We start from the raw sequence: 23,195 nt of genomic DNA, 5'->3' as shown, positions 1-23,195 counted from the left end.
CACCAAATATTTGAGGAAAACAAAAACAATAAACAGAACTAACCCCAAGGGTAAACAGAAGGTAAACTTTGAAATAAGTATAATTAATATCATCAGGGAAGAAATTAATGGATAAGAAAGGAACAGATTGCTGAGGGCAAAATAAGCAATTAGATCTCTTTTTGACATTAAAACCATATTTACTGAAAGAAACCTCACCTTAATAGATGGGATGACTAGTAGAATGGAAATACTGAAAAATGAGTTAGTGGACTGGAACATTGAGCTAAGGTATTCTTTCCAAACACAGTTATAAAGGCACAAAGTAGAAAAAGTTAAGAGACAAGGAAATAGGTCCAGGAGTTCTAATAACCATGTAGTAGGAGAACCAGAAAGAGAGAAAAAAGAAAAAGTGGGAGTATGGGGTGGGAGAAGCAGACAATAAAATAAGTAAAATAATAAAATTTCTAAGAACTTAAGATTTAAGTCTCTTTATGTAAGAGTACTTTAAATGCAAATAAAATAATAATAGGCAACAATACTTTTAAAAATTTATTTCTAGAAACATTCTGGTGAAATTTATTCTTTTAATATTTTGGTATCAATATTTACTTTAAAAATCTTATTTAAAAAATTTTAAAAGACGGCCATCTCACTTAACACTTTACTGTGTGCAGATCCTACTAGCTTCTTCAGAAGTAACTATGTTTAACAGTTTGGTATATTTCCTTCCTGAATTTCTCGTTTAATATAAGAGATGCACAAAAACGCACATATACGTATATATTACATTCTACATTTTACTTTAGAAATTCAAACTCATTAAAATTTTTAAAAGATGTGAAATTTAATAGAAGCAATTCAGATGAATAAAACAAACAAAAAATGATGTCCAGCCTCACTGTAATCAGAAAAATGTAAATTAAAATGTGAGTTTGACCACAAAACTATTTGTGTTGCCAAGAGTAGGATCATCATGCATAGTTGAAAAAACTATTTGGAAATGAAACAGGTACAGTCAATTAGAGAGAAATTTTGCAGCACACATCAGCGAAGATGCACATACTCTGATTCAGAGATACATCAGTTTCATGAATCTATCTACAGAGCTACTTTCAGGTATACATAAAATTATACATTCACAAGGCTGTTTGTATCAGCATTCTTGAAAAGCCAAAAAGTGAATTTGGAAAAACATACATGTCCACCAAGAGTAAACATGTATGGTGTCATTTGAAGGACAAAAGTTTTTAATTTTGATGAAGTCCAATTTATCTGCTTTTTTCTTCTGTTGCTTTTGGTGTCATATAAGAATGTCAAATCCAAGGTCATGAAGACTTACTCTTATGTTTTCCTTTAAGAGTTTTATAGTTTTTGTTCTTAAATTTAAGTCTTTGGTTAATTTTTGTATGTGATGTGAGGTAAGGGTCCAATATAATTCTTTGGCACAACTTTATTGTGCCTCCAGTATTATACTGAATAAAAGTCGCAAGAGCAGACATCCTTCTCTTATTCTTGATCTTAAAGGAAAAGCATCTACTCTTTCACCATTAAGTAAGATGTTAGCAGTTGGTTCTTCATAGACACCATTTATCATGTTGAAGGCATTCACCTCTATTCCTAGTTTGTTGAGTGTTTTATAACAAAAGGGTATTGAATTTTGCCAATTTTTTTCCTACATCTTTTAAGATTATCATGTGATATTTATTCTATTGATATTATGTATTACATTAATTGATCTTGAGATGTTAAACCAACATTGCACCCCTAGAATAAATCCCACTTGGCTATGGTGTATATATAATTCCCTTTAAATGTTGACAGATTTGGCTTGCTAATATTTTGAGGATTTTAGCATTCATATTCATAAGAAATGTTGGTCTGCAGTTTTCTTGTGATGTCTTTGGTTTGGATGGTTATTTATTTTATTTTATAGATTAATTTATAATAAAGAGCATAAAATACTACTACTATCATAATAATAGCTAGAGTTTAGTGAGCATAGAATTTATGCCAGGAGCTCTATTCATCACTTTTACAGATATTTTGGCATGCAGCTCTCATCAAAAACTATGTGAGTTAAGTACTGTTATTTTTTCCATTATTAAGACTAAAAAAAAAAAACTGAAAACAAAACAAAAGGAATACAAAAGAACAAAATACCGAGGTTTCTAGAGGTTAATAATCTTGCCCAAAGTCACAAAGCTAGTTTTGGGCCAAGTATAGTCTTAAGCCTGTCTTCAAAGCCTATGCTCTTAATATCTTCATGAGTAGATCAAGATAGTTATCTACTTAATGTTTGTTCAATCAGATAAAAACTACTTAACATTTAAAAATTATTTAATATTTATTTAATCAGATAAATAATTTTAATATTATAAATCATTCTTTACAATGTTTTAATCTTTTTGAATGTTCTGATTTGGTCTTCTAAGTACTTTCTCCTTTTTAAAGTTTTCTTTAGATTCACTTTTATCTTGAGTTTCTTTTTAATGACATTGGAATATGTCTTTTGTCTCATTATCTACAGTGATATTTTTAGAAGCAGTGCGACATCTGAGCTATTCCTCTGGTATGGCTGTCAATGCAATTTCATAAATATAGAATTAGTGGTAAAAGGTTTCGAAGGGTAGAGCCATGTTACTTCTCTAGCAAAGTGTTACACATAAGAGTTGAAATATAAAATATTTTTTCTGAATAGGCATATCATTAAGTTTTTTCTGGTTAATTGATTTATTGACTTGAAGATTTCTGTATATAGTAGAACAAACACTGTACCAGAGGAATGATATATCCTGATTCAAACAAACCAACTAGAAAAAGATAATCATGAAAATTTTACTAAGGACCGGGTATATAATGATATCAGTGAATTATTTTTAATTTGCTAGTTGTGACAAAAACATATTGGTTCTGTAAGAAAATGGTCATCGTTTTTAGAAATTTGTTCTAATTTTGTAGGGGTTATGAAATATGTTTTAACAATAATTTAAGAAACAAAGGGACACTGAAGCAAGTAAGACTATCAATTTTCAAATGTGGAATATGGATAATGGTTAAATGAAGATTGATTCCTCTATTTTTGTATATGCTTATAAATACTCATAATTAATGATAACAAAATTGTGATCTTAGGGTTCAGTTTTCCTACTCATAGAATGAAGATTGTAATAATTACTATAGTTAGGATTAAAAGAGATTATATTTGAATAAGCACGTTCAAAGTTCTATATACTTCATAAATAATTGTTTAATTTATTTCCATGGTTTAAGCGGGGCAGTCATGTTTTAAAAGTAATGGTTACTTTAAAGGTTGCAGAAGTATGGATGACAGACTCCTGATCTTGGGGGCAATCACAGTCTATTCTTTTCTAAAGTCTGTAGTTCCTGAACAGAAGAATATTTAATATCTTAAATAGATATTAACATACATTGTATTTACCCTAATCAATACTGAGATAACTTAAGTCACAACCATAAGAAATCATAAACCAAGAGTTATATGAGAAACGGTGGTTTGGATAAGGTCTGACTGGAGACTTAGAGAAATTAATAAAGACAGGTAACATTTGAAAAATCAGATACACAACTTTGTTCTATATTACGATTATTATCCCAGCTATAAATATTTAAAACTATCATTGGGTGTGAAAATAGCTTCAATATACAGATTAAACATACTGATTATATTAACTAAAGGATAAGTTCAAAGTTTTGATCTCCTCTGAGCTAGTTTGAGGTTCTCAGCTTCTACATCTCCACACACACTTTCACAATTCAAAAGGTACTGCAACAGGGTCTCCATGCATGACCTCTTACTGTGCCTTCTGTACATTCTTAAAGTGATGTGGTATAAGTCGTTTCTTCCTTTGTGCTGAATGCCTGGATTTAGCCTCTCTATCCCCTCTAGATCTGAGTCTTACCTGAATGGTCTATCTTGATGTATTTGCTCTGGCTTTGACCCTAACAGCTGTCTTTTAATACACCCTGGGCTTTCAATCTCTGTAGTACAATGTGATCCATTTCTATCCCATCTCAGCATCTGGGTGACAAACTTTAAGCTTCCTCATGCTCTAGAAGAAAGTCTGGACAAAAAGCTATGTTACTGTCTCTACAAATAGCCTTTTCATATTTCTAACAGAATATCTTTATAATTAAGTTGTTTAATAATTTAATAGCTTAAGTGTATTGTCAAAATGCATTTTGAAACAGGAAATTCACAATCAAATAATGTGACATTGCATTAGTGGTCCTTAATGTGTGTGTATGTTTTCTTGCCAAATTTCATTGGAGAAAAAAATCTTATAAAGATACTGGACAAATATAAAAAGTTAGAACAATACGGGAAACAGTTCAGAAATCCAAGAAGAAATACTTTACCAGAACCTGGGGAAAATTTTCAGGATATTTTAAGACAAAAGAGCAAGACTGAGATAAATAATTAGTTGCCTAATAGTGTACCTGTGCTCATAAAATGAAGAAGTCTTGATTGATGGAAAATAAATTAAAGAATCCTTTTTCCTCTGTTGGTGCTCTTCTCTTATAGCAGACATTTAAGCTGTGTATTCATCAAGCAACTCAAGTTATCCCTTTATTTCATGAACATTCTTTTGGAGGTTATGACGGTCCTACTTCTCTTATTTCTATCTTTTTCTGTCTTTTGAGAAATAACAACTCCAAGCAAACAATCAGAAATAAAAGTATAAATGATGGGAAATGGGAACTGGCAATGTTACCTGGAAGTTAATTCCCTAAAATACATTCCTAAATTGGGAATACCTTTTGGGAATATAATGTTTCACTTTTGTATCAGATCACTTGTCAGAAAAAGAAATAGGCAGCAAAAAAGAAAAGAGAATGCTATATAAATATAGAAAAGCAGAATAATATTGATGATTATTAGACAGTGGATGCTAAAATGGAGAGTAATGTGAATAAGCCTGTCTTCGAAATGACAACAGATAAACATCTCAAGAGACAGTGACAACAGCCAGTAGAACATCATCAGTATCCAGAAAACATACTTCTGTAAAGTATTTAATATAGAAACTAGAAGAAAAACTCAGTAAGTCATTCAGTATTTCCTAAAGAAGGCAAGAAGACAGGCCTTTAAAATAACATTAAAAATAAGAGCAATCATAACAAACTTCAATTTATTATGGATCAGGAACTGTGCCAAGTGCTTTACATACATTTTCTCACTTAATAAACAGAAATAATGGAAGAATAGTCTGAAATAAAGGGCAACTGTATAAGAATCTATTAAGATCAAAGGGAAACAATAAACGAAAATGGTTCAGTAGCTGGAGGCTAAGCAAGAGGATTAAAAAGGCAATTAAAAAATTAAACTCTGCATTTACAATAATAAAGAATAATAGTATCATTCTGGAAAATGGAGGAGTTGATGGGAAACTCTTAGGATGAAGAGAAATTGGCATAAAAACTGTAATGATTAGACTAGTTAGCCATGGATAACTTTCAGGGTTAGCACTGTGTTTTCTTCATATTAAAATTTATACCAATCTTTGTTTCCTATTCTGATACTAAATTATTTTTGTAATTAAAGGGTACTGGTTTGATAGCTTCATTGAGACAGTTTCTCTTGGCCCTAATGCATAGTTTCAGTGTTTTATGATTGCATAAGTCAGTTCTATTTATGCACTAGAGAATTATACAAGAGAGAAATAGGTGAGGAAGATAAAGAAAAAAATTAAATTGTTTTAAATTTTACTTCTCTTAACTATTAAGCATATCTACGTATAGACTATATGCTCCTGATATATATTGTATTTTCTGTACCTAGAGCTTGGCACAGAATAAATGTTAAAAATATTGAACAAATGAAATGATAACTAAATGGATAGATGAATTTTAAACTTTTGATAGAATACTTTTAAATTATCATATATGGAAGAAGTTGAAGTTGTCTAATAATAAATTTTTACAAAAGGCCTCTGTTTCCTTAATCCACAGGGACATGATGAAAGAAAATACAAATTTATTTGGCTATTATATGTTTCTGATATCATAGAACTCTTCATCACCAATTCCTCATTCAAAAGCAGCCTGTATTAATGGTACTTATTACTCTGTTTATAAATTCTGTCATTGTTCTTCTAGGGGTTACATTTGTCAAAGTCTATAGGATGTTGACACCTTAACAAAATTGACGAGTAAAGTGAAATAAAAGCTTTGTCCCAGCTCCAGTTCTAAAGATAAGGAAGGCTGACATTAAGGCCAAAGTAATATTTGAGCCAGTGTTCTAGAACAGAATGGTATGAATGTGACAAAAAATTCATGCTCAGTTTGTTATTTTTAAACTGTGTTATAGGCTGAATAACGCCTTCCTCAAATATGCCCATGCCATAATTCCCAGAACCTTTGAATATGTTACTTGACATGGCAAAAAGGACTTTCCAGATGTAATTAAGGTTACAGACCTTAAGAAAAGGAGATGACCATGGATTTTTCTAGCTGGGCTCAATCTAATTACATGAGCCTTTAAAAGCAAAAAACTTTCTCAGGATGGAGTCAGAAGAGATGCCGCATAAGGAGAAGTCACAGGGATTAAAATCGTGAGAAGGATCTGGTTTGTGGTTGCTAGTGTGAAAATGGAGGACACAATATGATGAGAAATGCAGGTGATTTTAAACAGCTAAAAGAGGCTTCTGGCTAAAAGCCAGCAAGGAGAAAAGGACCTCAGCCTTGTAACCACAAAGAACTGAATCTGCCAGTAACTTAAATGTGCTTGGAAGCAGACTCTTCCCAGAGTCTCCTGATAAAGAGTCCAGGCAAGATGGCATTTTGATTTCAGCCTTGAGAAACCCAGAGCAGAGCCTACATGGACTTCTGACTTACAGAACTGTGAGATAATAAATTTGTGTTGTTTTATGTCACTAAGTTTGTAGTAATATGCTATGGTAGCAATGGAAAACTAATACACTGTCCATTTTGAAAAATGTATATTTAGGCTAGTTTTACTCTAGATTTTAGAGTGACTGGGTCTCTTTCTTTTGGCATTTTTTTCCTTGAATGTGTGTGTGTGTTTGTGTGTTATTTCTCACCATCTGATAGATAAGAACTCTAGGGATAAGGATGAGAGTCTAGGGAGAAGGTTTCAAGAAGGCTATTTATTAAGCTCCTAGTCTAGTGTTATGAAAAAGGGTTACAAGTAAAAAAAGAAGCAGACTCACAGATACAGAGAACAAACTAGTGGTGTGAGAGGGGAGAGTAAGGGGGAGGTACAAAATAGATAAAGGGGATTAAGAGGTACAAACTACCAGTTATAAAATAAATAATTCACAGGGAGGTAATATACAGCACATGGAATATAGAATATTTCATAATAACTCTGTATGATGTGTAATCTATAACCACAGAATAACTATGTTGTACACCTGAAACTAAGGTAATATTGTAAGTCAAATATACTTCAATTTTTAAACAAAAAGTAACACTTGGTACTGCATATAATCTGGCCTAACTCACTATGTCTACAGTCCACATAAAGTTTTTGAGACTATAGTAATAAATAAAATAGTAGAAATAACATTTGTGCATTTTCCTGCTACATATTTCCCTTTGGAATCTGAATTGGTAGTAGGTTGCTGGTTGAAGATTCAGAATTTGAACTCCTAGCCATCTCTCTCTCCATGTTTTAAACACATAAGAATCTCGATCCCATTGAAAAATTTATAATTCTAATTTTTTAAGATCAGCTATCTTTGCTCCCTCACACCTTTTAGGGTAAAAAATTCATTAACACACAAAAAGAACTAAGAAAATATGGTTCAGGGAATCACTCATTTGCCTTTGGTTTGCTGTTTCTTTATAAAGCAACTGAACATGCCATAAACTACTTAGAAATCCATTCCTGAAATCCTAAGTACAAAGGGATAAAAGGAGTGGGTGTTTGATGTGTGTCTGTGTGACATGTGTCTGTGAGACAGACTTGTCAGTTAGAATGCAATTTACAAAATAATTCATTTTTACTGATAGTTTCTAATGAAGAAACTGTGTAATGGGTAATTACAATTTTTGAAATTATAATAATGAGTTTAATTTAAACTATAACTCAAAGAAAATTAAACATTTTAAAATAGTATTATTTCTTATTGATAATTGCAACCAAGAAATAAATATATTCTTAGTTATTTTTATATGCTGTTCATTATTCTGGCATTTTGAAAGGAAAGAGAAGCACAATGGAGTGTAAGGAAGAAAAAATAAAGTTTATTAAATACTTAGATTGTTTTACTCAATTTTTAAATAATTGGCAATTTAGTGAGTTTCATCTTATTACTAAGGAGGAACATGGTTTATAGTGAATCAAACCTTTCCCAAAGTTATACAGCTTTTAAGTTGTAAAAAGTATGACAATTCTAAGACTGACTTTCTTCTAAATCCATGCTTTATCAAGACTGATACTCAGTTTGTGACTTTTATAAAATTAAAATTCAATTATTAATATAACATAGCTAAAAGATTAAATAAAACTCCATAAGTACAATGCTAAAGACAGAAAAAGGAAGACTATAATTCAGTACTACATACCTACTCATTCTTTTATCTACTCATTCATCCATCTAACAAATTTTAGTTGATTAACTATTACTGTGACCTCTCTTCTAAGCATTAGGATGAAATAGAGAATAAGATAGACAAATTCTTTGTCACGTTGAGATTGTGTTCTGGTAGAGGAATCAGAAAATAAAGATAATAAAAGAAGTGCTTAATATTAACCTCTATATAGGATCTAAGAAGAAAAATCAAGCAAGTGTATCAACAACAGTAATAAAGTACTTGTAAAACCATAGTAGCTCAAAACCCAAAGAATTATTTCTTGCTCATACTACAAGCCCCTCACGTGTAACCAGGAAAGCTCTGCCCTCTACAGTTAGAATCCAGAACAACTGCACGGCCACCACCTCAAACATTGGTGTATAAAATGTTCAAGGGAAAAGAGAGTTCTAGAAATGTCTTAAAAATGCAACTAACTCTTCTGTCCTGAAAGTAAATATATTAATTTCATAACACATTGGCCAGAATTTCATATATCTCCAAAACAAGGTTCCAGGAAATACAATGCTTCAAATAATGGGAATGGGAAGAATTGGAAATTTTTTCTGAATAGCACCATTGTGAGTTGAATTGTGTACCCCTAAAAGATGTATTGAAACCCTAACCCCCGGTGCTTGTGAATGTGACCTTGTTTGGAAATGGAGCCTTTGCAGATATAATCAAGTTAAGATAAAAACCATAAGGATGAACCCTAATCCAATATGCCTGGTGTCCTTGTAAGAAGAGAGTTATTTGGACACAGAGACACACAGGGAGAACACCACATGAAGATGGTGGCAGATATTGCAGTGACACTTTTATAAACCAAGGAATGCCAAGGATTGCCAGCTATCAGCAGAGGCTAAGAGAGAGACATGGAACAGAGCCTCCCTCAGAGCCCTCAGAAAGAAATGATGCTGAAGGTACCTTGAATTCATACCTCTAGTCTCTGAAAGTGAGACAACATATTTCCATTGTTTTAAGCCACCTAATTTGTGGGTGCTTTGTTACAGTGGCCCTAGAAAACTAATCAAGTACTAATGATCACCAAAAGAGTAAAAAGATATAATGCCAGGGGCGGCTAATGTGTAACTACAGAAGTTCTCTCTAAGAAGGTGCTATTTGAGCAGAAACATGAAACAGAAATTTGAAAAAGTGAGGGGGTGAGTCTTGCTAAAATCTGAGGAAATGTGCACTCAATCTCAATTACTTTGACATTCATGTTACATAAGGCTTGATATACAAAAACAACTTGAATTCACAAACTACATACTAGGAAAAAAAGGCTTTTTCTAGGACATTATAGATTTGTAAATTCCAGAAAGGCTTAGGAGAGAAGTTATATTTATGTCTTGCTTTTCTATCTTGCACAGTCCATGAATTGCTGCTGGTATATATTAAAGGTCAATTATTGCACACTTAAAGGACTCTATCAATGTTAAATAGGAGGAAACTCCAGCTCTGAAATTTCAGTCTGGGGATTTACCAAATGCCCCTTTCAACCAGGTAGTCCTTAGAACAAGAGAAATACTCCTCATCTACTCTTTAACAGGATAAGTTAGATTTTAGATATATTTTATTTTAATTATCTTTGAGTTAAAGGGTTAAAATAGCTTTAAGATCTTAATTTGTATTTTACTAAAAATATTCTGCAAAAGACATTAAAACAGATAACCACTGAGGTTGAGAAGAGCAGATGAAAGGAAGATTAAGATATATATAACAATTTATCAGTAGAAAAAACTGTATATTTTCTATGTTCTTCCAAGTCTGGGAGGAAAAGCTCCTAAATTAGTTTAAGTCTCAAGCTGAGGTTAACTACCCTACTTGTTGGTGAGCTATGGAACAAGTGAAATCACCAGGTTATATGGTTATAATTTCCTGGGGGTCAACTTCCTCAAACATTGATACGGAATTAGGGAAATGTATGAACATTTTTCTAAGTTGAACAAAATTATGATGATGTAGGCCAGTCTCAGGAAGGGTTGTGGTTTCCTCAAAAGTAGGAAAAAATAAATTATGTGCAGTAACTGGAAAATTTGCTCATTGTATTAACAGATAACTCATGTCATTACTGTTATGTTTATATAAATGCAGCACAGTACCTTAGCAAGAACATGATAATGTCACTAGATAGCTCAGTTAGTGCTGGCCAGCTAAGGCAGGAAATGTGGAATTATAATTGTTCCTAGTCCCTGTGGCAGCCAGCACAGTTTGTTTTTCTTTCTTTCTTTTTTTTTTTGCGGTACGCGGGCCTCTCACTGTTGTAGCCTCTGCCGTTGCGGAGCACAGGCTCCGGACGTGCAGGCTCAGCGGCCATGGCTCACGAGCCTAGCCGCTCCGCGGCATGTGGGATCTTCCCGGACCGGGGCACGAACCCGTGTCTCCTGCATCGGCAGGCGGACTCTCAACCACTGCTCCACCAGGGAAGCCCCAGTTTGGTTTTTTTAAAAAATGAGTCTGTCTACTTATGAGCTAGTGTTGTTGTTTTCTTTAATTCCACTGACAGGCAAAAAAAAAAAAAAAAAAAAAAAAATTGTTTCCCAGAAATTAGTTCAATAACCTGCTTAAATTTAAAATTTAAGTTAAACATGCAATCACTTTCTGCTTAAGAATTTCCATAAAACAAATTATTTTTTGGTGAGTTTGTGTGATTTTTTAGTATTATTATTTTAATTTTTAAAGTTTAATACTTTTACTATTATACATTAAACTGAGATTTTCATTAGTAGGAGTTCCCTAGAAAATTAAGTTATTTGGGGGGCCTGGACTTTTTAAAAATGTTTCCTTAAAAGTCATTTTCAGGGCTTCCCTGGTGGCGCAGTGGTTGAGAGTCCGCCTGCCGATGCAAGGGACACCGGTTTGTGCCCCGGTCCGGGAAGATCCCACATGCCACGGAGCGGCTAGGCCCGTGAGCCATGGCTGCTGAGCCTGCGCGTCCGGAACCTGTGCTCCGCAATGGGAAAGGCCACAACAGTGAGAGGCCCGCATACCGCAAAAAAGAAAAAAAAAAAAAAAGTCATTTTCAGATTTGCTTTATGGAATGAAATGTGGGGCATTTGGTAAATCTCCTAACTGCAAAATATATCTTGATTAAAAAGAAAGCAGCTAAGAGTGGGACAAAAGATCATTCACTTTACAAAAAAAAAAAAAAATTAAGCTCAAAATGACCAGTTACTTGTTCAGGATCTTATATTTATGATGTTATTTCCAAAGAGCTTGATGATTGACAAAGATAGATAGATGATAGATAGATAGATAGATAGAGACAGACAGTAGGCATGTGGGTTTTGGGAAGGACACATTATCACTCTAGGAAAAATAAGATATGAAATGTATGCACTGATGGTCCCTACCCTTGACAGGTCCAAGGCTGGGATTGGTACTCAAATCAGATCCACCACACATAGAAAGAATCTGTTCTTTCTTTTAAAGTATGAGTAACAGGATGGTTAAATTGGGGACAGGTGAAATGGGAAATGATATTAAAAGCTTGTTCGAGATCAGTGTAAATTTTCTTGTCTAGGGTAACGTACAAGTCAATGTCTTGAACACAGGATTGAATTGTTATTGTCTGTCAAGAACAAGCAAAACGCATCAGCTGAGAGTAAAAACCAAGGCAGAGTCAGTATAGCATTGTTCCCAACGTTGGCTTATTTAGCACATACTATTTGAGACTAAACAGTAAATAATTTAACAAACCATAGATATTGTTATTGCACATATCAGAACTTCTATTATTCATACATTTAAAACATTTTTGAGACCTATTATGTGCCAGACATTGTTCTACAAACTGAAAATGAAACTTTAGAACTGCAAGGAGAGATCTGCTCTTAGGGACTATTAATGGAATTCAATTAATTAGCCAGGGTTAAAATTTATAGCATTTGTGGAACTATAAAGAGTGCCATCATCAATAACTTTCATTCTTGGTTCAGACTTTTTCCCCTCAAAATAACAGACACTTTTCCATTTATTTCTTTCAGTTAGTGATACAGTTGAGAAAACACAAATAAATCTGATTTGTGTTATTTTGTAGACAAGCAATGTTTTGCTGCATGTTTACTTTATATTTTTCTTTCCTTGTGCTTCAAATATTGTTACAAAAAAAACCCCAGAACAGACAACACTGGATCTGAGATCCCTTCATCTCATCATATGACACAAGGAATTTGACCTCTAAAGCAGTCAGTGCAAACACCAACATTTCCACTAACAGTAACATAAAAGCATTTTAATATACTACATCTCCATAGCAGCATTTTGAGCTCCTTTCTTTAGCTAATTTTCCTGCTATGGCTTATAAAGCCGTGTTTAAAATGCTACTATTTATATCCACATATTTGCGTGTGTCTGAGTTCTCAAAATATATAATGATGCCAAAACAGAACAGATAAATTGTCTGCATGTTAAATCTGATATAGAGTGTCAGCTCCCTTTAATTCAGCATAATTTCTTAAAATTGAAAAGACAGTATGCAATGTTCTTGTTATATTAACTGAGACAGGTAAGTTTCCCGTGTGGTAAGTAATGTAAAGCATTACTTTGATAATCAAACAGCACATATATAATATGAAGCTGAGGGAAAGTCTGCATGATTTTTAAAAAAGAAAATATGAGATAGGCCAGCTGGCTTGGGTTATGCCCTCAGATTCTCCAGAGAATATTTTGTTTGTCATTGGAGTATTTCTTTGCAAAATTTTGAGAACATTTTAATTAAGATCAGTAGACAGTTATCATAACAAATTCGGTAGGTATTTGTATTTAACTCACCTCATTTTATCAGTTTCTTTGCTGTCTTTGAGCTGAAATTGCTCCTCTTGCCTTTCAGTGTTTTTGATCATTGCGAGGGCAGACTTTATCCTGCAGGTAAAAATGATTTGCACGTGGGTCAGTGAATAAAGGCCAGCTTTACTTTCTTTTTCAAATCACTTGGCGTTTCACGGGATCTGTAAAGAGGCCTGGATGTGGCCTGATTGCACTGCTGGATTGGTAAGAGTTTGACTCTGGCACTCAACTTTTGCTACTGTGATTGAATTTTTTCCAAACTGCCAGATGGTATTTGATTATATAGATCATAAAGAATAATTGGTATGTAATCATGCACTTAATGCCTTTTTTACCCTTATTTTGCATGGGACACAAAGATTGGTGCTTCCATCGTAACATAGAAATTAGAGGTATGAAGACAGAGGAAATGCCCTTTTCCTGCTTTGAAATAGAATGAGGGATTGAGGGGAAATGAAGGAATGTTCTTAGAGTCCATTTACATATTTCTGAAGAGGTTATTTTCCCACTGTAGAGGTGTTTCAAAGTCAATTAGTACTCTGTGGACTGGTAAAAATAGAAGATTAAGAGGATGGTGAAGAGGCAAAGGGCTCATTCATTTCCTCCTTATTTATTCCCTCTTAAAAGGATATTTGGCACTCTAATCTTCCTGAAAACATCTATGTCAACAAATATTTATTAAACACCTTTCAAGAAATGGCTCTTGTGGTTTATAATGACAAATCAGACATCCCCTTGCCTTCAGAAGCTTGGAATCTAGTGAGGAAGACATACGTGTACACAAGTAGGTTCAAAAAATGACAGATTTGTCCAAGGTCCAGTGCAGCCTTGTGTTAGGGTGATTAATTCCACCTGGGCCTGAGGCCCAAAAAGGCTTTATATAATAGAGCGGTGCCATTCAATACAACTTTCTGCAATGATGAGATTCTCTCTCTGTGTTGTCCAGTAAGGTAGCCACATTTGACAGCTGAGCATTTGACATGTGCTATCATGACAGAAAAACTGAAATTTTAATTTCATTTAATCTTAGTTAATGTGCATTTAAATTTAAGGAGCCACATGTGGCTAACAGCTACCATTTTGACAATTCAATGATGGAAGGTGCTACGTGAGTTCTTTTTGTCTTTATTCTCCTTTGTTACATTTTTATTCTGTAAGTATATGTCTGAGGTCTGGATGGGGCGCTCAAATAAAAGGGAATAAATAGTTCACTCCCATTTAAAAGCATGCCCGCTGTTTCGTTTGAAGATGAAAGAGGTTTGATGACTAACAACTACAGTGAACCTCACTTCTTTAATTCACTTCACTTGGAGGCAGTTCAAATTCCAGACACCTGGATTTGCTTACTTCTGTTTAGCATAGCCAGGCCAGTGGAGGAGGAATGGTTTCAGAATTCCTTATTTCCCATAGCACCAAGCTTACAAGTTTCTCTGGGGTAATAGATATTAAGAAATTATGGAAACAATTGAAGGTGGTTATAAATCTAAAGAGAAAAAAATTCCTAAAAACTGGAAATTAGATATTACGTGACTCTTCTTATAATCCAGTATCAAAGGTCATTGTTTCTTAATTGCTTATGAAGTTAAAAACATTTCTCTAGGCTTTTTGGACGTTTGTATTCCTCCTTTTGTGACAATTTTCTCAAGTTTTTGCCCATTGCTCAATTTGGGTATGTTTATTCAAATGTAAGAACTTACACATTTTGAGACATAATCTTCTGTCATATATGTGGCAAATATGTTTACAGTTTGAGCTTGCATTTTGTCGATGGTACATTTTTTGGTGATAAAACATTTTAAAATTTACCTAGTGTTGGTCTATTTAACTTGGTGTTTGTTGTTTTCTTTGCCTCTCTGGTGTCATGCTTAGACATGCTGTACTGTACCAAGATTAGATTTCTTTTCAATAACATTTTCTTCCAGAAGTGGTTTCATTTGTTATATTTAAAGTTTTAATTTATCTGGCACTTACTATTATGTAGGATATGAAATGTGAATCTAATGTTACTTTTCTTTCCAAATGGCTATTTGTCCCCAAAGCATTCATTAAAACATCCATCATTTTCTCCAATGTGATATAAAATATCACCTTTATCATAAGCTGTTTATTATATTCTCATGTAGTTTTTGTATTTTCTACCTTGTTTCATTGATCTGCCTTTTTCTCACCCTGAACCGGATGCCACCATGTATTCTTTACTCTGTTTCTCTAAATGTCAGCATCAAGAGTGAGCTGGTATCCTTTCTATCACACTTCTTTAAGACAAGTAGTTCATGTTGGCTTTTCTTTTTCCTACATCATTTTTTTCTCCTCCCCTCACACATACTTCAATATTCTTTGGATATAATATGAATTTTATTTCATTTAAAAATATATTTTATATTATATATGTTCCAAGATTAATTGTGCCTTTACATTGTTTAATTATTAGTTTGAAAAACATTGTATATACATCTGTATATGTATGTGTCTCTATGTATGTATGTAAGTGTATATGTGTGTTCATACAGACATACATCACACTTTTCTAGGTTTCAGTGCTTGTCATAAGTCCTTTTAATCTATGAATTCCCCATTCTTGTGCTCATATTTTTCTTTCTCTGTTCATATCTTCATTTTTCTTTCAAAAATTGTATAAAGATGAGCATATTTTTAATATTTCCTTGTCTAGTAGAGTTGTTCTATTGGCTTCACATGTGAAATGTAGCTTGATTTCATTTAATATTCTTGTTCCCTCATTTTCTTCCTTCAAAATTAGAGATATTTTTCCATATATGTCTCATATTTAGTGATGCATAGAAGTAATATAGAAGTAAATCTTATTTGTGTCCTTTTATAGGTAATCTGTGTTCATTCTCTTCCTGCTTTCCTTTGTGGTTCAAGCATTATTCCAGTATTTACCTGAATATAGTTCTTTATTTAAAATTGACTTAGGGCCTCCCTGGTGGCGCAGTGGTTGAGAGTCCGCCTGCCGATGCAGGGGATACGGGTTCGTGCCCCGGTCTGGGAGGATCCCATATGCCGCGGAGCGGCTGGGCCCGTGAGCCATGGCTGCTGAGCCTGCGCATCCGGAGCCTGTGCTCCGCAACGGGAGAGGCCACAACAGTGAGAGGCCCGCATACCACAAAAAAAAAAAAAAAATTGACTTATCCTCGGATATGACAATTCCTTACATTTTTTTATGATAGTTCTTTTGACCAAGAACTTTTTCATTTATAGTTTTGGTTATTCCTTCTATCTTTTTTTCTTACTCCAATAATATCAGATTACTCATATTATTGCTTTCCTTTTGTTTTCCTTATTTTATCATCTTATTTCACATTATTCATTTGTATAGAAATTTCATCTGAATTATGCCACTATCACAATTGCAGGTTGCATCACTAACTCAACAGTCTGAAGAATCAATTCTTTGTTGACTATACTTAATGTGTACTTTAATACTACTTTTATATTTCTCACAATAATATTGTCTATCAGATAATTCCAGTGTTTTCTGGAATTTCCAAATATTTCCACATGTGAAATTTAACACCACATAACACTCTTTCACCCGTTAAAATAAAGAGAATATTTTCCCCCTCTAATGTAACTGCAATTGTGTTTCCATATACCTCGGCTGTCATAATGCTCAGAGCATGCTTGTCATTATTGTTTCTTTGTTTGTTTGCTTGCCTTAGCAACTGTATTTAATCTCAGATACAACATAATTGCTTTTCTCCTTTTTACTAAGATGATATCCTTTAAAATACGATTTTCATCTTTATCTGTTCACAATAATCATTGAGTATGGAAATGAATTTTTATATACATATGAAATATTTTTGCATGTTCACATGCTTTGCATTCTTTAGGATTTGTTATACTTCTAGATTGTTAAGAACACAGGTTCTGCAGCTAGCTGAAATGGTTTCATATCCTGACTAGACAGCCAACCAGCTATATGAACTTTTTTTTAATCTAGGGAGCCTCTCCATGACTCAGTGTTCTCATCCTCACTGTGGGGATAATAGCAGTACCTACCTTTCAGTGTTGTTTTGAGGATTAAACAGCATTCTTTTATACATTCACTCAGAAGATACTGTTGAGTACCTACAATTTACAAGCTTTATTCTAGGCACCAGGCATAGAAAATGAACAAAATAGGCAAAGTTTCTGTCCTCATGATGTGTGTTTATTTTCTGGAGGTAAAAAGAACAATAAAAATATAAATAAAATGAATTTAGGATTGCTTCAAGGCCCTGAGTTAGATCAAAAATAGGAGAGAGAAATTGATTATATTTTGCAATTCCTAGAGAGAGAATCACTTTGAAGTGTAAGAGTTCAACCAATATCACAATTATCAGAATATTTTGTAATTTTATGCAAGGCTGTGGAAAACCTGGATCCCCAACTGCTGGCCACTCTTTGCTGTGCTATGTTACAGCAGAATTGTGTGTGTGTGTGTGTGTGTGTGTGTGTGTGTGTGTGTGTGTGTGTGTGTGTGTTTTCAGAGGAGCATGAGGTGGCAACTGTGAGAATTATTCCCCCTAAAAGGTGCTTCAAAGAGGACTCTAGAGGACTCAGTCAGGCACTAATAACAATGGTGCAGTTTTCCAAAAAAGAGAAAGAGGATATAGTTAGTCAGAGACCTTGGGAGATGGACAGGAAAAGACTTGGTACTCGGGATTTAAGGGAATGCACATGGTGTGGACAGCTCTCTACAAACTCAGGGGATACCAACCCCATATACTCAAAGAGTAGTCAAAGGCCCAGTGATATGGTTGACACAACTGTGCATTTCCTGCCAGTGAGTGATTGTTGATGAGTGGTTTTGATTAAAATGAATGTAAGTATTAGTAAAGCTAAAGGTGATATGGGAGATGTCACTGTAATCAATGAGGAAAATGGATGTAGTATAACTAACTGAGAGGTTTGATTTTCCTCCTCTATATCATAATTATCTAGTGAATATAAATCAGAAGGTGTGAGATCTTACCTCTCTGTCAAATTGCTTAAGCAAAATTAACTGGATCATAAAGGAAACCAGCTGCGGATATTGGCTTCATTTGCACCATCCTCCATCAGCTGACTGGTAGAGATTAAACCTATCCTGATATTCCCACCATTTTCAGGTACTGTGGCAAGATTCCTGATGAATCCATTGTGCTTAGAGATTAGCAGGTGGGAATTATGCCTATACTGACTGGTATGTTTTATAACTGGGTAAAGCTTAAGATGATTTCACAAGTGGTTTTATTTTTTTGTCCTTTAATACTGTAACTTTCTGGGTTAGTAAAATAGTTTCCAGGAAGTATCCCTTCCGTTCAACGTTCTTGCTCAGAAAGACAATTATCTTCAGAATCCTTATATAATAAAGTATAGAAAAGAAAGATATCAGCAGAATTTTAAAGAGAATATGGGTACTCGTAAACCTTTATTCATTCTAAAACATTTACGGTGTTCAGAATCTCCCCCCAAAATGACAAGCAGGTGTGTAAGTAATTGAAATTCATGTAATAATGCATTCAATAGTGAGGGGTCCAGGGTATTATAGAGTTTATAAGGGGAAGGAGTGAGCCAAATTTTCCTGGATGGGACAAGAAAAAGGACATTTCAGATAGAGATAACCATATTCAAATTATCCAAGGAAATTAATATTATTCTGAGTTTGGGTAACTGAGAAGGCTGGTGAGCTAATTATAGGGTTCATATAAAAATGAGGAAGATGAAAAGTCTCAGTTGGTGAGCTAATTAGTTGGAAAAGCTTTTGCCATAGTCCCAACAATGGAAAGGTAGAATGAAATAACATAAAGGCATGTTCCTTAGAGGAAAGACCTGTGGTCTTGCCTCTTTGTCAATTGCTCAATCTCCTCCTCGTCTGAACAAAACTTGTGGGCACATTGATCAATATAAACTGAGGAATGTCACAACACAAATTTTCTTTGGAACTTTAATGAAAAAAGAAAGAGGTAATCACTGGTTTCTTTTAGATTGTATAATCATGTGCCTTTTTGAACTGTCACTAATATAAGAATAGGAAATGCTCTTACAACTTAGAGTTTACAATGTTCTTTTACACAATTTTGCTTGTTTCATCATCACTACAACTATAACAGAAGAAATCTATATCGAGAAGTGCTTACTATCAGATGTAGTTTGGGGTTTATACACTGTGTCATATATTAACAATGTTAAATATTATTACATTTTTTGTCAAATTCATACAGTATATTATATATAAGTAGTTATAGGTTGGTAACCAGCTCTCAAAAAAAAACAAAACCTTGATTTGTAGCAGTTGCTAATTTCCTTGGTCTATTTACTCACACTATGGGTAATTTCAAGCCACCAACAGTTTAACAATTTGTTAGTAAAATTTCTGAGTATGTACCAATTGGCTCTCTTAAGCCGGTATTGACCTGGCTCCAACACACCCTCGTACACAGGCACATATTAGGGGCAGTGTCATTCATAATAGATAATATTACTGGAGTGTTTATTGTGTACTAGACACTGTGCTAAAGGCTTTATAGACTTATCACAAAAAACATATGAAGAAGAGATTATTATTGCCCCCATTTTCAGGTAAGCTCCTGTGGTTTGAGAGTGACTAACTCATTGACTGCAAGTTATATAACAAGTTATATGTAAAAGAGCAGGGTCAGGATTTGAACCCACTGTTTGGAAATATCGACCAGTCATTATAAACTTTTTCTGTATCAAAGGTCATATGCTGGATAGAAGTGTTAAGCTCAAACTGCCTGTGTATAGGGAATTTGTTTATAAGAAGGACAAAAAGAGAAAGAGACAGATAAAGAGACAGAGACACAGAGACATACAAAAAGAGACAGAGCAAGAGAAAGAGAGGCAACCCCTCCCCCACCCCCAAAATAGAGAACTTTGCTAGCCTAAGCAGGTACATACAGAATTTCAAGAGGTATATGGTCAGAGGATTTGTAACTTGTGCAATAGTAAACCTATCCCATCTGACAGAAAACAGAGAAGCAACAAAGGCTAAGCAGGTTGGTGAAGCTCTTTGGATGCTCGAGATGTATGGTTATAAAAGGGGTCTCTTTCTAGCTTTCTGGTTATTGCAGAGATACTCACTGAGCTATTGAGTTTTGACCTTAGTTTTTGTTTCCTCCCTCTGGATGAAGAGTTATAGACTCCCATGTAGGATAAAATAAACCTTTCCCCAATCTATTTCATTTATCCATTTCTGTATTAAAGAGACTCTAGGCCTGCAGAGCCTTGCTGGTGAGAATTCCCAGACCTAAGGCAGGGGACGATGTCAGCAATAGCATAAACCATAATTCTTATTTTGATAACTGCATCCTAGTTCCCGCCACACAATTTCTGCTTTAAGAGCTTGAATATCAAGCATATTTAATGTGATCACCTCATACAAGTTAGGAAGGAAATCAGAGATCTTAGCAAGGGGCTGAGAGTTATAAGTCTTCATTAGTGACTCAGACCTGCCCTGGGGTTACAACAATCTGTTATAAAAAAAGTCCATGAGTTAGAGCCCATGTTATCATCCTCTCCTTCTCTAAGGAGAGGACTGAGGCTCAGAGAAGTTATATAACTTTTAAAGGTTACATATAAGAAAGTGTCAAAGTGGGCAGAAATCCATGGTCTTTAACTTCAAATCACATTCTTTATCCACAATACTATTCTGGTTCATGGGAAACCACAAAAGTTTCAATATAGGATACTGTACTGCAAATTATTATATAATTGATCCTTGGTATACGGCATCTCGTAAATACGGGGGCTGAAAATGAAACAGTATGAGATCAGCTCAAATTTGAGAGATTTGAAGTGATTTGATGACATTTTTGTTAGCTGATATGCTTTTCTCAACCACTTTATTCATATATCTGTCTATCATCTATCTATCTATCAAACACTACTATGTGATGGACTCTGTGTCAGCAGCTCATGAATAAAAAACAAGAACTCAACATTTTGGGCATAGATACCCTTCAACAACAACAGTATAACATAGTTTGTAAAATAGATAAATTTACAACATGAGCGCATAGAGGGAATGAACTAGCTATGCCTTGAGGATTTGAAAAAGTGTTCGCAGAAGTAATGGTGTTAGGCATGTAACTTAGAAAATGAGGAGGTATCCTTAAATAGGAAGACAGAGAGTTCTAGGAACAATTTAAATAGGGCATGGGGAAGAGTAAGACGCGGAGATCACCTTCCTCCCCACAGATACACCAGAAATACATCTACACGTGGAACAATTCCTACAGAACACCTACTGAACGCTGGCAGAAGACCTCAGACCTCCCAAAAGGCAAGAAACTCCCCACGTACCTGGGTAGGGCAAAGAGGAGAGACTCCCACACAGAGGATCGGTGCCGACCAGCACTCACCAGCCCGAGAGGCTTGTCTGCTCGCCCGCCGGGGCGGGCGGGGCTGGGAGCTGAGGCTCAGGCTTCGGTCGGAGCGCAGGGAGAGGACTGGGGTTGGCGGCGTAAACATAGCCTGAAGTGGATAGTGCGCCACAGCTAGCCGGGAGGGAGTCCGGGGGAAAGTCTGGACCTGCCGAAGAGGCAAGAGACTTTTTCTTCCCTCTTTGTTTCCTGGTGCGTGAGGAAGGGGGATTAAGAGCGCTACTTAAAGGCGCTCCAGAGACAGGCGCGAGCCGCGGCTAAAAGCGCGGACCCCAGAAACGGGAGTGGGACGCTGGTGCTGCTGCTGCCGCCGCCGCCAAGAGGCCTGTGTGCGAGCGCATGTCACTGTCCATGCCCCCCTTCAGGGGAGCCTGTGCAGCCCGCCACTGCCGGAGTCCCGTGATCCAGGGACAACTTCCGGGGGAGAACGCACGGCGCGCCTCGGACTGGTGCAACATCACACTGGCCTCTGCCGCCGCAGGACCGCCCCCGCACTCCGTACACCTCCCTCCCCCCGGCCTGAGTGAGCCAGAGTCCCCTAAGCGGCTGCTCCTTTAACTCCGTCCTGTCTGAGCAAAGGACAGATGCCCTCCGGCGACCTACACGCAGAGGCGGGGCCAAATCCAAAGCTGAGACCCGGAAGCTGTGAGAACAAAGAAGAGAAAGGGAAATCTCTCCCAGCAGCCTCAGAAGCAGCAGATTAAAGCTCCACAATCAACTTGATGTACCCTGCATCTGTGCAATACATGAATACACAACGAATCATCCCAAATTGAGGAGGTGGACTTGGAAAGCAAGATTTATGATTTTTTCCCCTTTTCCTCTTTTTGTGAGTGTGTATGTGTATGCTTCTGTGTGCGATTTTGTCTGTATAGCTTTGCTTCCACCATTTGTCCCAGGGTTCTATCCGTCCATTTTGTTTGTTTGTTTTGCCTTAATAATTTTTTATTTTAATAAATTTATTATATTTTACCATACTTTATATTATTTTACTTTGTCTTCTTTCTATTTGCCCTTCCTTCCCTCCCTCCTTCCTTCCTCCTTCCTCCCCCCATCCCTCCCTCCCTCTTTTCTTCTTTTTTCTTTCTTTCTTTCTACTTCTACTAATTCTTTCTTTCTACTTTTTCTCCCTTTTGTTCTGAGCCGTGTGGATGAAAGGCTCTTGGTGCTGCACCCAGGAGTCAGTGCTGTGCCTCTGAGGTGGGAGAGCCAACTTCCCGACACTGGCCCAAAAGAGACCTCCCAGCTCCACATAATATCAAACGGCGAAAATCTCCCAGAGATCTCCATCTCAACACCAGCACCTAGCTTCACTCAACGACCAGCAAGCTACAGTGCTGGACACCCTATGCCAAACAACTAGCAAGATAGGAACACAACCCCACCAATTAGCAGACAGTCTGCCTAAAATAATAATAGGTCCACAGACACCCCAAAACACACCACCAGACGTGGACCTGCCCACCAGAAAGACAA

This window comes from Hyperoodon ampullatus (genome assembly GCF_949752795.1).
Source record: "Hyperoodon ampullatus genome assembly, chromosome: 6".
Classification (NCBI taxonomy): domain Eukaryota; kingdom Metazoa; phylum Chordata; class Mammalia; order Artiodactyla; family Ziphiidae; genus Hyperoodon; species Hyperoodon ampullatus.
The sequence above is the reverse complement of the archived record's forward strand: the minus strand, read 5'-3'. Positions refer to the sequence as shown.